We start from the raw sequence: 16073 nt of genomic DNA, 5'->3' as shown, positions 1-16073 counted from the left end.
GGAAATAAAGTTAGACATTTGGGCCAATTGCTTGGCTATATTCAAAGTAAGGCTCCGAGCGAGACCCCTCCCCACTGCCTAACGTGAGGAAAGGTACCAGGGACTAGTTCCGAGGGGCATGGAGACAACTTGGACGAGATAACTGTCCTTTCACCTGGCAGCTGGCCAGCCCCCAAATAGCTCTCGTGTCCAGTCCAAAAATAAGATCACATGGGAGGGGGAGAAATAAATACGCAAGTGCTTGTCCTTGGGCTTCCCGTGGGTGCACCAGCATCGGCCGCACCAACAGGCACCCCAGGAGGGTGGCCTGGGGACCCCTCTGCCGCCTCCTCTCCAGGCTCCGAGACAGGGAAAACAACCTGTACCGGGGAGGGTGTGGCGTGTGGCTGGCACCCAGCCCATCTCTTGGGGCTCCCTTGAGCTCCACTCACACCAGAGAAGGAGCAGGAGGGAGAAGACAAGCGATCCAACAGCCTCGAATCCTCCTTTTGTTGACGGACACTCCCTTCTGATGGCGAATGGAAACTCCCTTCCTGCTGCAGCGGCCGGCCTGCCCTGCTCCTGGTAGGACAGGGTGGCCGCTGTAGACTGTTGCGGCTGCCCTGGCCCCAGAGAGAAAGTGCCCCAGAGCCAAAGCACAGAGGTGAGTACATCCGTTTCTCCAAGGGGCTCAGACTGCCCTGGACTCTGCCTGGCTTCAGGCTTGCCTCAGCATGAAAGCTCTCCCCACCCCCTCCCCCTTCTCCTCCCCGATCTGAGTCTCTGCGGCAGGCTTGAGTCCGTGATGGATGCTGGAGTAAATATCCCTGGACTCCCTTCTTGCAGTCGGAGGCCCATTTGCTCCCGGAAAGAATGGGGTAGGTCTAGTTCTTAGCGGGGGAAGCAGGAAGCGATTCCTACCGAGTGAATTATCTTTGCTGAGACCCACGAAGACGTTTCGCAGGAAATCGTTAGACAAATCCCATTACAGGAGAGTTAATGCTTCGTGTTTAAAAGCCCTGCATGAAGTAGGAAATGAAGGGATGCCAGCTGACTCGTGGTAATTGGGCAAAAGGGGAAAACACGGAAATGGGGTATGTGGAGCTTCCTTTCCCCTCAGCCCCTTCTCCATCTCTTCCTGGCTTCTCAGGGCCCCGCAAAACCTACCTAACAGATCCAAGGAATGCTTTTTTGTTTGAGAACAAGAGGAACTAAATCAAAGGTTTAGGGAGAATTATTCTATACGCAGAGTCAAAGCACAAAGAAGAGAAAGATATTTTGCAGAGTCTTGGTTTCTCCTTCTCACATCTGCACACTCCCAAACACGTGACATGTACCGCTGCGCATTTAGGGACATGTATAGAGGTCTCCATCACTCGTACACAGGTACCATTATTCCTGGTCGCACACCGCCCCTCGGCTATGGACTACAAATGTCTACGCTAGGGATAGGCCAACACAATGCTGGTGGGAACAAGACAACTGCCTGAATAAGTCAGGATTCTTTTAGTAACAATGGACTGAAACCTAGCCTGTGGGGATGTAGGCCAAACAAAAGGGAAATGTTCCCCCTTGTGTGACTGAAATGGCCAGGGCTCTGGTGTTTTAAGATCCAGCTGCGCAGACAGTGGCATCTCGCATCCATCTTTCCCCATTTTTTGGCTTCGCTTCCCTGTGTCCTATTCTATTCCCAGGAAGACTTATCTATCATGGTGGCGAGATGGCTGGCAGCCAAGTCCAGGCTGACACCCTACTGGCACGGCCACTCTACAGCAGTTCTAGCTACCGTCTCAGGGGCACATTTCACTGAACCAGTGTGGGTACTGTGCCCATCCCTCCCTGGGGCTGTAGTCATCCCTGTCCCAAAACCACATGGACTGAAGGCCATGAAGGGCTGGGTCCCCACAGATGCTGAAGGTGCTGGGCTTGGAGAAGGGGGCAGGACAGCCAAGGCTGTGTCTCTGCTGCTCTGTGCGATGGTCTCCATTAAGAGTCAAAGCTCTTGCCCTAACCAGCTTGGGTCAGTGGATAGAACGTCGGCCTGTGGACTGAAAGGTCCCAGGTTCGATTCTGGTCAAGGGCATGTACCTTGGTTTCGGGCACATCCCCAGTGGGGGGTGAGCAGGAGGCAGCTGATCGATGTTTCTAACTCTATCCCTCTCCCTTCCTCTCTGTAAAAAATCAATAAAATATATTTAAAATAAAATAGAATAAAATAAGAGTCAAAGCTCTCCCAACACAACTGTAAAAAATCAATAAAATATATTTAAAATAAAATAAGAGTCAAAGCTCTCCCAACACAGCTCCTCCTCCTTTTCTCTCTTATAGCCTCACACACTTCTTAGTGGCAGGGGTTGCAATGTAAGGACAATGATCAGAACAGTAAGTAGAAGAACCCAGGGCATGGCATTGCGGGAGACCCCTGGCAGTGGGAAGTGACTGTGGCTCAGTCCCCAGGTCAAACACCATGTCCAGACCCACTGGACACCCTGTGCTCACGCAGGTCTCCCCTCCCCACTCCTGTCTCCCTCTGCTCTGCTGCTGTGAACCCATCTTGCCTTTCAAGGGCAGGGGTGCTGCCTCCCTGAGGCCTCATCGGGCCTGCCTGCCTTTTCGGCTGTCTCCCTCTCTGAGCAGGACGGCACTGACTCTCAGCATTATCTGTGCACATGTTCGTGAAGAACTTCATGCATTTAAGTTTCTCTCGCAGCTTGAATTTTACATTTCTGAGGGAAAATTAAATTTCGCCCCCAGCCCTCTCTGTGGTGTCTAACGCATAGTTGGTGCCCGATTAAGTGCTTCCAATTAATTGGGCAATAGAAAACCTGCCTTACTGAACAGCTTAGAGAGGATGGCTAGGTTTCTTGAGGTCCTTAATTCTGATTTAAAAAGTAATATGATAATTACAGCAAACATTGATTGAACTCTGAAGGCATGCTGGAGTCCCTATAGGCATTGTGTCAGATAATCCTCACAATGACCCTAACAGGCAATTACTGCTATTATTCCCATTTACTGGATGGGAAGACTGAGTCTGAGAGAACAGACTTGTTCTAGATCATACAGCTAGTAACTGGTGACATGGGAGTTAGAGCCCAGGCATGCCTGCCATCTCATTTCCTGTTAAATTAATCATTTACATGTTTGTCAGTGGAGCTTCCTGGTGTCTGCTTTTAAAGAGCAAGAGGCACAAATGATTGGTCAGGAAGCATGGGGGAGCTCACATACTTTAGATCCCTCTTCTGCCACCTGTGCTCCCAGTGCCTCTACAAGGGGTCCTTATTAGATGTACCCAATGGTGCAGGGTCACACCCTACCCCAGAGCCAACAAGAAGGTCAAGAGCACAGCGACTGTACAAAAGGAGGTGCCTCCGGGGTCTGTAGAGAGCAGGTGCTTTTTAATTAGATGAGGGTAGACTAGTCTTTGGGAAATAGTTGCTGGAGTGTGGGCCTTAGAATGGGGGCTTGCCCCTCTGGCTGCCCATCATTAGGCATGACCCTGACCTTTCTCCTGCCCCCAGACCAGGGGGACCAGGCAGGAGGCCTTCCTCCGAGGTGGCTTGCAGGATTCTGAAAACAACCAAATTCTGATATCAAAGAAAGCCAAACTCTTGAGAAAATGGTCAATGATTTTTTATACTATCTGTGCCTCTACACCCAGACACTGGCCTCAAGGCTGGTGCAGTCACCTGTGGTGCAGCGGGTATCTGCATACTAACCTGTGGGTGAGCATCTTCTCAAGAGCAGATCCTATCTGATTGATGTCGGGAGTCCTCACAATATCCCGTGAGAGGGTCCCAGTGCTGGTGCTCACAACTGAGTCGCCGTGAGACTGAGTCACATCCAGATCACACAGGAGCAGAGAAGGGCCCGGACTGGGGATAGAGGAGCTCTGAGTCTTTAGGATCCAAGCCTGCTTGCTTCTCCTGGGGGTTATAATAGAAACAAGTGAAAACCAAAAGTAAGAACCATTCTTTGGATAAATCTTTAAGAAGAAAACCACTGCTAAACCCAAGAGAAATGAAAACATGCTCACACCAAAACTTGCACACTGATGCTCCTAGCAGCGCTATGCATGACAGCCAGAGGAGAGGTGCCAAATGTCCATTCACTGGGGAGTGGATAAATAAAACGTGGCATATCCATGCGATGAAATGTTACTCAGCAATAAAAAGGAAGGACGTTTGGATACATGATGCAACACAGATGAACCTTAAGGGCATTATGCTTTTTAAGGGAAAGAAACCCAGGCTGTATGATTCCATTCATCTGAAATGGCCAGAACAGACAAATCTATCAAGACAGAAAGTAGATTAGTGGTTGCCTGGGTCTGGCTGGAGCGGGGAATGGGGAATGGTTGCTAATGTGCCTGGGGTTTCTTCTGGGGATGACAAAAATCTTCTAAAACTAGTGGTGAGGGCTGTACAACTTTGTGAATATACTAAGACCACGTAGTTGTATACTTTAAATGGGTGAACTGCATGGTATATGAATATCACAATAAAGATGTGAAAAACCCAAACCATGGCTAATGAGATCATGAACCCAGTGACAGGGCTTCACTGAAAGATGTGGTCTCACCCTGCTTGCCCTGATGAGCTTATGTCTTGACTCACCGAGTTGGCCACAGGCCACCCAGACACTTTAGGTGGAAAATATATAGATGGGAAACATTGGATCCATAGATTTCTCCACAGTCTAAACTAGGGGGAGTTTTTTGCCTTCTTCTTTGTACAGATCATTTAAAATTTTATGGCCTCAGTCTCACTATTCTATTTCCATTTCTGGGTTTCCAATCATGCTTCCAAAAGCATTCCCCATTCGACAATGATAACGATGAGTTCCTCTCATGCTTTTCTGTAATATTTTCCTTTAAGGTTTGTCTTATTATAGTTAAAGCTGCAATTCCTCGGGAATTTAAGCAACAAATGGGGGATCCAGGTTTTTTTGTGCATGTGTTGTTGTTTCGCCAAATAGCTAACTAATGATTAGAGTGAGAATTTTAAATGTGGGCTTAAAATGAGTTTAGGGTGCCTTATAACTTTCTGAAATTAAATGTAAGAAAAAAAAGTGAGTGAGAGAGAAAGTTTGTACACAGGGAAAGGGTTATAGACCTTGTGAGAGTCTCAAGGGTGTTTTTGTGACTCACAAAAAGCCACCGTGCTCTCTGTATTTCATAACCTGGGGTCCATGTAGACCAGCTGAGCACCTCCCAGCGACTGACACAGAGTCCGAGCCAACAGATCTGTTGTTAAACAATTTCAGGGGAGGCCTGATCGATGAGTCCTGGGTCAAGTTCTCTGTCACGTGTCAGGTGAGGGTCACACCACCTTTCAGTTTGACATTTTACTGAGACGGAGAACCAGATGCAACTCTAACTGGCTCCCCGTGAACCAAACTGTAGGTTTCTAATCATCTGCTGACAAATCAATGGAGCTGAAAAAAACTGGGGGCCTCCTATTACAAAGAATGTATAAATAAATATGAAAGTGGAAATAGAACTACAAAGTAGAAATGCCCCTACAAAGAAGGTGGCAGATCCTATGTTCAGACCCATGCCTTCGTGTAACAAATATATATGCAACACCCACTGTGTGTCTAATAGGCACTATCTAGACAGGTGGTTCCAAAGCGTGGTCCCTGGACCAGCAACATCAGCATCACCTGGGAACTCGTTAGACATGCAGATTCCCAGGCCCACCTAAGACCTACTGAATTAGATACTCTGGGGTTGGGGTCCAGCAATCCAGTTGGTTCTGATGCACATTCGAGTTTGAGAAGTACTGGTCTAGGGACTGGGACTATAATGGTGATAAGACAGATAAAATTCCTGTCTCCTCATGAAGTTTACATCCCAGTGTGTGTGTGGTAGGGGGAGACAGAAAACTAATAACTGAATACAGTAATTTTCAGATAGTAGTAGGATCTATGAAGAAAAAGATCTATGTAGGACAGTGGAGAGGGGCTGATTTAGAACAAGTGGTCAGGGAGGAGATGGTCTAAAACGAGACCAGAGTGGTAAGCAAGAGCCAGCCATACAAAGAATTAAGGGGCAGAAAATAAATGCAGACACTTTAGACAGAGGGAACGAATACAGTAATTTTCAGATAGTAGTAGGATCTATGAAGGAAAAGATCTATGTGAAGGACAGTGGAGAGGGGCTAATTTAGAACAGGTGGTCAGGGAAGAGATGGTCTAAAACAAGACCAGAGTGGTAAGCAAGAGCCAGCCATGCAAAGAATTCAGGGGCAGAAAATAAATGCAGACACTGTAGACAGAGGGAATAGCAAGTGCAAAGGCTCTGAGGTAGGACCATGCTTGGCTTATATGAGGAGCAGGGTGACTGAGCACAATGAGCAAGGGGTGAGCAGGGGATGGGCTTCGAGAGGCAGGTGGTGGTAGCAAGCTCAGCTTTTGTTCTTAGTGCAAGGGAAAGTCACTGGAGAGTTTTGAGCAAGTAGGGACATGATCTGTTTACCTTTTAGCAGGATCCCTCTGGAATGAACTGTAGGGGGTAAGGGTAGAAGCAGGGAAGGCAGCTGGGAGGATATTGCAATAATTAAGACAAGGAATGTTGGTGCTTGGATGCACTCGACCAATGTGCAAAGATCCATTATTAAATGAAAAACAAACAGCAGTGCAGGACATTGTGCATAGGAAATTGTTTTTAAGCATATGCACATTCAGGAGTACAAAGACATTTTTTTCCCTTGAAAGGATCCAGAAAAAAAAAAGTTAATAGTGGTTACCTTTGGGGAAAAGGGGGTTAGTGAGGGTCGTTTTATACCTTTCAGTGTATTGTACATTTTTATGATGTGCACAACGCATTACTATTCTTTAAAGATAAAATATTTTAAAATAAAGATTGAAAAACTGAGATAGAGGGAAACATAGAATAAGTGATGGGTGATCAATGTCAGAGAGAGGAATCCCACCTCCCATGGGTGTGACCTTTGCAAGCATCCTGCCCACAGGGTGATGGAGAGTCGGGCTGACAGAGTGGTGTGACTCCTGTTCTTGTATTATAATGGGGACAGGGCGAGGCATCTTCCCACTGGAAACCGCTGGACCCCGTGTCAGCCCTGCAGCTCCGGTGATATTTGCGGTTATGAGGTCTCCTTGGGCAACTACTACAGTTTCCCGTGGACGTCTGCTGCATTTCCCTCTGCCTGTTTGTCAGATCGTTCCCCTCCTTCTTCTTGGTGGCTGGTTCACCAGGAGGCCAGCGTGCCCTTCATCTAATTGCATGATTGGGCATAAACAGAAGAAATCCTTCGCTGGAGGGAGAGAGTGGCACGCAGCGTCTGATTTCTCCTGTCAGCTGATGCGGATTTGTTGAGTCCCATCAAGGTCAAATGAGATTAGAAGGAAAATGCACTGTGTCTGGTGTGCATTCCACCTAACTGTATCACTTATGTAAACAGGATGAACAAAGGAGAAATTTTACAGCGAATATTGAATGTCAGCTTTAAGATCCAAGGACAAGAAGCCAGGGCTTATATATGTTATACCTGGAGAGAAAGAAAATGTATTTATTGGGGACATGTTGAACCCTGCTGATTCTCTCATGCTCTGATTCTTTTTTCTTGTTGGTGCAGTTAAAAAGTGGTCATCTGCCCCGACCAGTTTGGCTCAGTGGTTAGAGTGTTGGCCTGCAGACTGAAGGGTCTCGGTTTCTATTCCAATCAGGGGCACATACCTCGGTTGCAGGATAGATCCCCACCCGGGTCCAGTGCAGGGGAGAGGCAGGCAACCAATCGATGTCTCTCTCACATCCATGTTTCTCTCTCTCTGCCTCTACCCCTCCCTTCCACTCTCTCTAAAAGTCAAGGGGGAAAATATCCTTGGGTGAGGATTAATAACAAAAAAATTTAAAAATGATTGTTTTATGTCCTTGATTTTCAGAGGCACTGAGCCCAGAATAAGTAAAATCGTGGAAATGCCACATCCTCTTTTATTATCCTTCTGAAGTGCTTATGAGAGGGTTAGAGCCACTTTCTAAAATAGCAGCTGTGGAAATGCTTGGGAGTGAGTCAATCTCTTAGGATGCGGAAGGACAAAGTCTCACCTTCGGCAGCGGCCACATCTCAGACGTGGATGACTCGCCCAAGGCCACACCTCTGTGGATGAACCTACCGGGCTTCTACTAGGACTTTTGTTGGTCCTCCAAATCTGTCCTTTTCTTCCTGGCTCAGACCCAGCCTCTGCAGCGCTAGCGGACTTGATTATAAGGTTTTATTCACAGCAGAAAGGTCATTAAAAGTGGTCTCAGAACTTTGAGGGAAGATGGGGTTTCTGTTACATTCTGTGTATTGGGTCTAGCGTACTGTGGGTGCCTAATACATGGCTTCCACAGCTATTATTTCAATCGACTATTTCTTGGCCCGGAGCTGGAGCTATTCTGAGGCCAGACTTTTAAACTAGGCAACCTCCATGTCCCTTCCCACACTAAATAACCGTGAGGCCAAAAAGCATGAACATATTTCATGACTCAAACCATCTGAATGTATATTATTGAAAAGATAAATCTAGATACTTGACCTGGAAGTTGAAATAAATAGGGAACCTGAGGGATGTTAAACTGCAATTTAAGAAATTTCAACACTGAAGGGAATTCTCTTACAGTAAATACTTTAAGGACCCAAGGCGCCATTCTTTCCCAGCATTTGGACAGGAACACCTGATATGCAGTAAGGAAATTCTCTTCTCTCTGTAGCGAGGGGGCGATCCTTTGCCCAAGAGCTGCGCAGTTTGTTTGTGTTTAACAGCATCTCGCAGCTGCACGTAATGGAGAAACAAAACTGCAGTAATGATTTACACTGCCTTGCAGTTTCAAGGTGCTCTCACACTTTAGCACGTTTGATTGTCACAATAATCCTGCCAGCTTGCAGGGAAGACGTGGTTACGAGCATCTTGTTAATCTCTGTGAAGAGGGAGGAAATTCCAAGTCCTGAAGAGCTGAGTTGCCCAAGAATGGTCAACCCCATAGAGTGGGCGGGTTCAAGGGTGTTAACCTGGTTTCAGGCACAGGGAGGACTTTAACCAGGGGTGCACCCTGGGGACACTCAACCTGGCCTCGGACTTTTAGGGTGTTTCCTCACTTAAAAATCTATCATTCCACGTGGTGAAAGAGTTAACACACACACACACACACACACACACACACACACACACACACCAATGCAGCATAATTCTCCAATATTGAGAAGACAATTATCCGAAATATTTTTATCTTTCTATCATTCAGAAGGCCCATGGGAATCATGCAGAGACTCAGGGAGATTATTATTATTTTAAATCCTCACCTGAGGGTATGTTTTTCATTGATTCTAGAGAGAGAGGAAGGGAGAGAGAATAATCGATGCGAGAGAGAAACATTGATTGGATGCCTCCCATAAGCACCCCAACCGGGTATCGAACTCACAACCTGAGTATGTGCCCTGACGGGAATCGAACCTGCGACCTTCCAGTGCATAAGACAACGCTCCAACCAACTGAGTCACCCGGCCAGGGCAAGATTATTATTTTTCAAAGTAAACTGTCAGTACCTGACTATGTGGAAGTAATTGGCAGTTCATGGAGGTTCCAGTTAATAAAGTTTGGAGAAACAACCTTTTTCTGCTCCTTCAGGTCCCTTTTAGGAGAGCTGCTGTTCATCACGATCCCAGTCACGTGATGGGTGTGCCTCTAGCTCTCTGTCACAGGAGGTGAGACGAGCTTCTCCGAGGCTCAGCCCTGCAGAGGGCACAGGAAAGGCTCCCGGGTGACCCTGATGAGTGTGGAGGACAAGCTTCCACCTCCAGCTTCCCGGAGGAGGGAGAGGCCAGAGAGCATGTTTCCAGTTCCAACAGGTCAAGCTGTACCTGTCTGTCTGACTCATCAGGTGGGGAGGCTTGCCCACACGCACGCACACACACAACTCTCACACTCACACCTCCCAGGCTCACATGAACAAGGAGGGGACCCTTCATCCTGTTTCCATTTGGTCTCTTCAAAGACACTTCCTGGTCCATGCCTTTCAGCCCATCTTCAGTCCCCACCTCCTAGCCAAAGAGTGATTTGCACAGGCCGCTTCCTGCCTTTCTTACCCCATTCCTGGCCATGGCATAACGATGGTGTGCATGGTCCTCTGAAGAAATCTCCACCCCTGCAGCTGGGCTCACCTGACGGTCCGCCTGGTGCAGCAGGGACAGGCTTGACCACTGGTGCGGAATATTCTCTCTGCAGCCCTAACCTAGATGGCCACTGCCTCCCGTGGCTTTGCAAAACATCCTCTGTAAGGTTTGGCTCTGGGAACGCCACAGACAGACAGACACACACACTCTGCCACACACAGACACCTACACCCTGTACAGCGATGCCAGATGACAGAGCAGCCTTCTGATTCCAGAGAAGCATCTCTGAGCCGCGACCTGCTGTTTCCCTGGCAACCGAGGCCTCAAAATAAACAGGATTCTGCTCAGACGGGCCAGTAGTCCGTTCGGTGCAGCCATTTGCAGGCTCACATGAACAAGGAGGGGACCCTTCATCCTGTTTCCATTTGGTCTCTTCAAAGACACTTCCTGGTCCATGCCTTTCAGCCCATCTTCAGTCCCCACCTCCTAGCCAAAGAGTGATTTGCACAGGCCGCTTCCTGCCTTTCTTACCCCATTCCTGGCCATGGCATAACGATGGTGTGCATGGTCCTCTGAAGAAATCTCCACCCCTGCAGCTGGGCTCACCTGACGGTCCGCCTGGTGCAGCAGGGACAGGCTTGACCACTGGTGCGGAATATTCTCTCTGCAGCCCTAACCTAGATGGCCACTGCCTCGCGTGGCTTTGCAAAACATCCTCTGCAAGGCTTGGCTCTGGGAATGCCACAGACGGACAGACACACACACTCTGCCACACACAGACACCTACACCCTGTGCAGCGATGCCAGATGACAGAGCAGCCCTCTGATTCCAGAGAAGCATCTCAGAGCCGCGACTTCTGTTTCCCTGGCAACCGAGGCCTCAAAATAAACAGGATTCTGCTCAGACGGGCCAGTAGTCCATTCAGTGCAGCCATTTGCCCCTAGACAAACCACGCTAAAACAACACCCGGATGGTTGCTGCCACTGTCTGCTGTCTCGGCCTCCCTTCCCTGCTGGCCAATAGCTCCGCGTTCCTGGGCCTGCTGCTAGCTGTCCAGAGTGGGGAGCGCTTAGAGCTCTGTGTGCGTTTCTGTGGGTGGTTGTCTAAAGGCAGGTCCCCTCTGCTGATAAACAAGGCCAGGGAGAGACCCAAAGGCTGACATCTCAGGTCCCCCCGCCCCCCAACTGCCTCCCTGCCTCCCACACAGCCCCGTGGACTGGTAGCCGGCTCTGTGGCATGGTGTCTGGAGGCGGACCAGCAACCTGGTGTGCATGCCACGGCCCGTTCCCTCTCCCCACACAGAACTGCGGGGAGAGAGAGAGAGAGAGGGAGAGAGAGAGCGAGCCGGCTTGAGCCTGCCAGGGAAGCACTGCAGCGCAGTGACAGTGACAAACACAGCAGAGGACGCCAGGCGGATTCCCTTCCCCTCGGAGGGAGAGAGGCACAGCCCTCAGCCTGCAAGCCCTCAGGTAAGAATCAGGCTTCTGTTCTGGGGAACAAGAGCAGGTTATATCCAAATGTGAGGGTGTGAGTGTGTGTGTGTGTGTGTGTGTGTGTGTGTCCGTCCGAGTGCAAGTATAAGGCTCCATGGAGAGGGAAGATAAAAGGGGAAAATGAAGGCAGTACGATGTTTTAAGCAGATACCACTGCAAAGAGCATGCCTGCAGGTGAGCACCCAGGGGCTCCCCTCTGGCTGGGTGTAAACTGTGGTACAGACTGCTCTGGGGGGAGGGCCTGCCAATGGCACCGGCACGTAAAACCAGCACTTGGAGTTCAGAGACTGTCAAAACGATCCTGCACCAGGCTGCCCCATTATCTCCGTCCCCCTGCTGCCGGGCCGGTGACTGGAGGGGGCGGAATGTTCTCATTTACTTAAAGTGCTGGATGCGGCCCTTGTGGTTGGCAGAGTCGAAAGCTGTGGCCTGAGCGAGTGGCTGGCATTCTCCTGGTGTGTCCCACTCACCCACTCAGGGAGCCTGGAAATTCAGCTGCCTCAGAAAGCTTGTCCACTGGGTGGGCGCCTTAGATTGTAATCAACCTGTTCCTATAAAACCAGGCTGACATGTAGGATTATCTGCATGTGTTTCGATAGGGTGGTATTCTGAGGGCCCCACCGGTCACCTGCATTACTTCTCACCTGGCCTTCTGATCTTCTGGGAAAATCACATCCTCATTTGAGATAGGCACTGGCAGAGAAGGAGCAGGAATGGCTAAGCCAGTGGGCACATTCTCTGGCACGTACGCCAAGCCACACCCACATCGCGATTACATGACCAAAGTATGCAAGGCTTCCAGACAGGAGCGCTTGAAAAATTCAGACCTCCGGGTACTGGGGTGGGAATTCCAGGCATTTGACCAAGTACACATTTTTCGGAGACCCAAGAGGGCAGGCGCCCACCTGATCCCACCTCTCAGGTCCAAGAGCTCTCTCTGTGCCCCAGCAGATCGCAAGCAGGGTGCTCTCTCTCGCTGTGTCTATCCACCCCCCCTGCTGTGTCTTCCTTTCTGCTTTGGTGACTAGCACTTTCCCTTCCCTTCGCTACAGGGATTGGATTGTTTATGAGTTCACTCCACAAACACCAGTGGGAGGACACGAGCGTCTGGGCAGAGGGCGAGCCAGGCTCTGCGTGGGGATGAGCCAGCCCGAGGGTGGCCAAGGGCTGAAAAGAAATGGGCTTTGCAGAGCGGTGTCTAGCGAAGGGCTGGCCAGCTGTTTACTGGGGTCATTAGTGTGAACAAGTGTGGATTTTGGTTCAGACTGTGATTCATAGTCACAAATTCCCTTTTCCTTTGTTTTCTTTGTGTTGGTCATTGAGGGCTTCCTAGGAAAGTCCCCTTCTGAGATTGTGTGTCTGAAGGCAAGATCACCGAACCTGCTGCTGAGGGCAGCTGGCGGGCTGCCCTTCTCCTGCAGGGCCTGCCTTTATTACAGGAGTAGATGGATTTGCAAATGAAGTACTTGATCAACGGCGAAGTTAACACACACAAAAATGAAGGGAGAAAACACTGAGCTTCTTGTAAACTCCTCCTAAATCTGGTGTGCACTTACCCATATGTGGCTTGCCTGGTTCAAAAAAAAGGATTTAAGGAAGCAGAATTCAGTTAAGTGGTTTGAGTTTACGGCAGCACCAACCATGATGATCATATTTTCAGTGACGATGGTGGATGGACACCCATATGCTCCTTCCACGCCAGCAAAGGGACAGACAGACGTCTGATCCCAGGACAGAGTGTGTGCTGGTTCACTTTGCTGGCAAGCATTCTGCGGACCCTGAATCAACTACTACAGCTCATGGAGCAGCCAGCCCTGTAGTGCTTGCTAGCTTCCGGATGAGGGGTCCTGCAGAGTGGAAGGTCCTCATCTAACAGGCATGCCTGGCGAAGGCAATATCCTCGGTTTAAGATATGGGAAATATAATATTCAGTCGTTTCTGCCACAGACATACCCTGGTTTAGGTAAATTTAACACTTATACAGGACACATAAATTGGACGGGAATGAGTATCTTTTCCTCAAGAAAGGATCTGCTAATCAACAAATATTTATTGAGTACTGACAAGGTGTCCCAACTCAAGATGTGACAGCATCCAGCCCACTCAACCATAGAGAAGGGAGGGGACCTACCTGGGAGAACGAGCTGGGCTGGCAGAATGTCCAACTCAGGTGGGAAGTGAAGGTGTCCAAGATATAGGAGTAAAGACAAGCACCGGGCCAGTGGCCTACAGGGAGAGAAGAGGGAGAGTGTGAATACTAATTATTTTGATTCCTAAATTTTATTATTTAAGAAAGGCAGCATAACATAGCGGCTGAGTGTGTAGATTTTGCAGCCAGACTCTCTGAGGTTCAAATTCAAATTCTGACTCTTATTAGTTTGGTGACCTCGTGCCTCAGTTTCCTCATCTGTAAAATGGGGTAATCAAATACCAACCTTGTTGTTGAAAGGACCAAATAAGTAATGCTCTTAGCACAGTGCCTAGTTTATAGTGATTACTATGTATTTGTTATTATTGTTTATTGTTGTTATTACTAGAGGCTCGGTGCATGAAATTCGTGCATAGGTAGGGTCCCCTAGGCCTGGCCAGCGATCAGGGCCAATCTGGGCCTTCCAGCTGCCAGCCAGGGCCTCCCTTCATTCCGAGTTGCTCCCTGGTGGTCAGCTCACATTATAGCAAGCGATCGGTCTACCAGTTGAACTCCCACGGGGATAATTTGCATATTAGGTGTTTATATATATAGATTATTAAAAGGTGAGCACTGAAAAGGCTGCCCACAGGTGGATTTGTTCCAAAGTCCAAAATGACACTCTGTGAGTGACCACTAGAGCCACATTTTGGGCAGCCTGGAGGTGCTGTGTGGAGATTTGCTGATTATCAGCGTTTCTTGAGCCCTTGCTTTGTGCCAAGCACTGTGCTTGACTTTACGTGTATGACCTCACCAAATTCTCATAACAACCCTATGAAATAGGGGTGTTGTAGCTGCAGGAATTAAGGCTTGGTGGGCTGGACCATTTGCCTAAGGTCACACAGTTACCAAGTGGCAGAGCCACACCTCACACCAGGCTGTGTTCCTAACCGGTATGCCATCTGTGTTCTGGGGGAATCACTGGAGGTGTCTTAAGAGGTAGGTGGAGTTTGGTGACAGGAATTCAATAGCAGATGATATTTGAAGATCTAGAAAGTAGGCCAGGATTTGAAGCCCTGCCTAGAGGTACAGGACATCAGCTTGGCCCATGGGCAGAATCGCCACCTTGAGGACCTACAGCCTTTGGGACCAGGTCTTCAGGAACAAGACATGAATGCAGGCAAGGTGGCCTCAGGTCCTCCTGAACCAGACAGTGATGGTGTTCAAGAAGAGAGGAAATGGTGCCTAACAAGAGATAGAGGCACAGAGGGTGCTGGGCCAGAGCTCCTTATCCCTCAGGCCTAAGGTAGGAGGTCATCTTGAGCTAAGCCTGAGGTCAAGACTGGATGACTCCAGTTATGGAGGGAGGAGAAATAGACAATCCAGAACTTAGTGTCTGGGTGCAGTGAAGTTTACACTGATATAAATGACTTGCCAATGCAATCCCTCAAAGTAGAACATTCAAAATGTGATTTACAGAAATTTGTTTTATGCATAATTGCTCAAGACCACTTCTCTGACTCCATTCGAAAGGCGTTCCCACCTTGCACTAGGGCTGTGTAGATGTGGGGGTTTCTAGTGGACAAGACTCACCTTTGCCCCTCTAGGACCTGTGGTCCAGTCTGGGGGTTTTCAAACTTCAATGTGCATAAGAATCATAGGGAAGCTTGCTTAAAAATTAGGTTTCTGGGTCCTGCCATAGAAGTCTTAATTCAGCTGGGTTACTCAGGGACCCAGGATTCTGCATTTCCTGGGTAGCGGGAGGTGTCTCTGATGCTTTGGTCCACAGACCACCATTGTGGACGCCCAGGTCTGACAGTTGTTCTGGTTCCCTTGTCTTCAATACTGTTAATGAGAACACAGAGTCGTGTGGCCTGAATACATAGCAGATAGCCTCTTTGTTGTCATCTCTTTTGTCCTGAATTACCACTTTTCTTGGACTAGACCTCTACTTATAATAATAACAGTGACAGCACACCTACTGCATACTGAGTTATCATGTACCCGGCACAGCACTAAGCCCTTCACATATGCTATCCTCTCATTCCATCTTCACAACCATCCCGTGAGTGAGGTGCTGTTATTATCCACATTTTACACGGGAGGGGAAAGGTCTGACTGCTAGTGACTGGCGGATCAGGGATACGAACTCAGGACTGGCAGGTTACCAAGGCGCAGGTGTGCAGCCCCTAGACTAGTCTCTGAGAGTAGTTTTTGTTCTTTGTCCAGTCAACTCTTCTTTCTCACTTGTGGGTGTTTCTCCGGTTCACATTCCTAACTTGTTCACCCCGGTTCCCAGACGCCCATGCAATTTCTTCAGAAGATGACGTGTCCCCGTGTTTTCCTACTTTTACCTC

The 16073-nt window shown here is 48.8% G+C and overlaps 1 protein-coding gene across 5 annotated transcripts in view; it reads left to right on the top strand.

Annotated features, from left to right (window-relative positions):
• Positions 1 to 244: 244 nt before the first annotated feature.
• FGF1 (fibroblast growth factor 1 (acidic)) overlaps positions 245 to 16073 on the top strand; it is a 106301-nt gene continuing 90472 nt past the window's right edge. For 2 of the 5 annotated variants that reach the window (XM_005881100.2, XM_005881101.2), the window contains exon 1: positions 245 to 643. The gene's annotated coding sequence lies outside the window, so the exon portion shown is untranslated. Of the gene's footprint in view, positions 644 to 11033; positions 11565 to 16073 lie in introns of those variants that run through there. The other 3 variants (XM_014529112.1, XM_005881094.2, XM_005881099.2) reach the window with 3 other exon arrangements.

The sequence above is a fragment of the Myotis brandtii genome, unplaced genomic scaffold, assembly GCF_000412655.1.
Source record: "Myotis brandtii unplaced genomic scaffold, ASM41265v1 scaffold668, whole genome shotgun sequence".
NCBI lineage: Eukaryota > Metazoa > Chordata > Mammalia > Chiroptera > Vespertilionidae > Myotis > Myotis brandtii.
The sequence above is the reverse complement of the archived record's forward strand: the minus strand, read 5'-3'. Positions and strand labels throughout refer to the sequence as shown.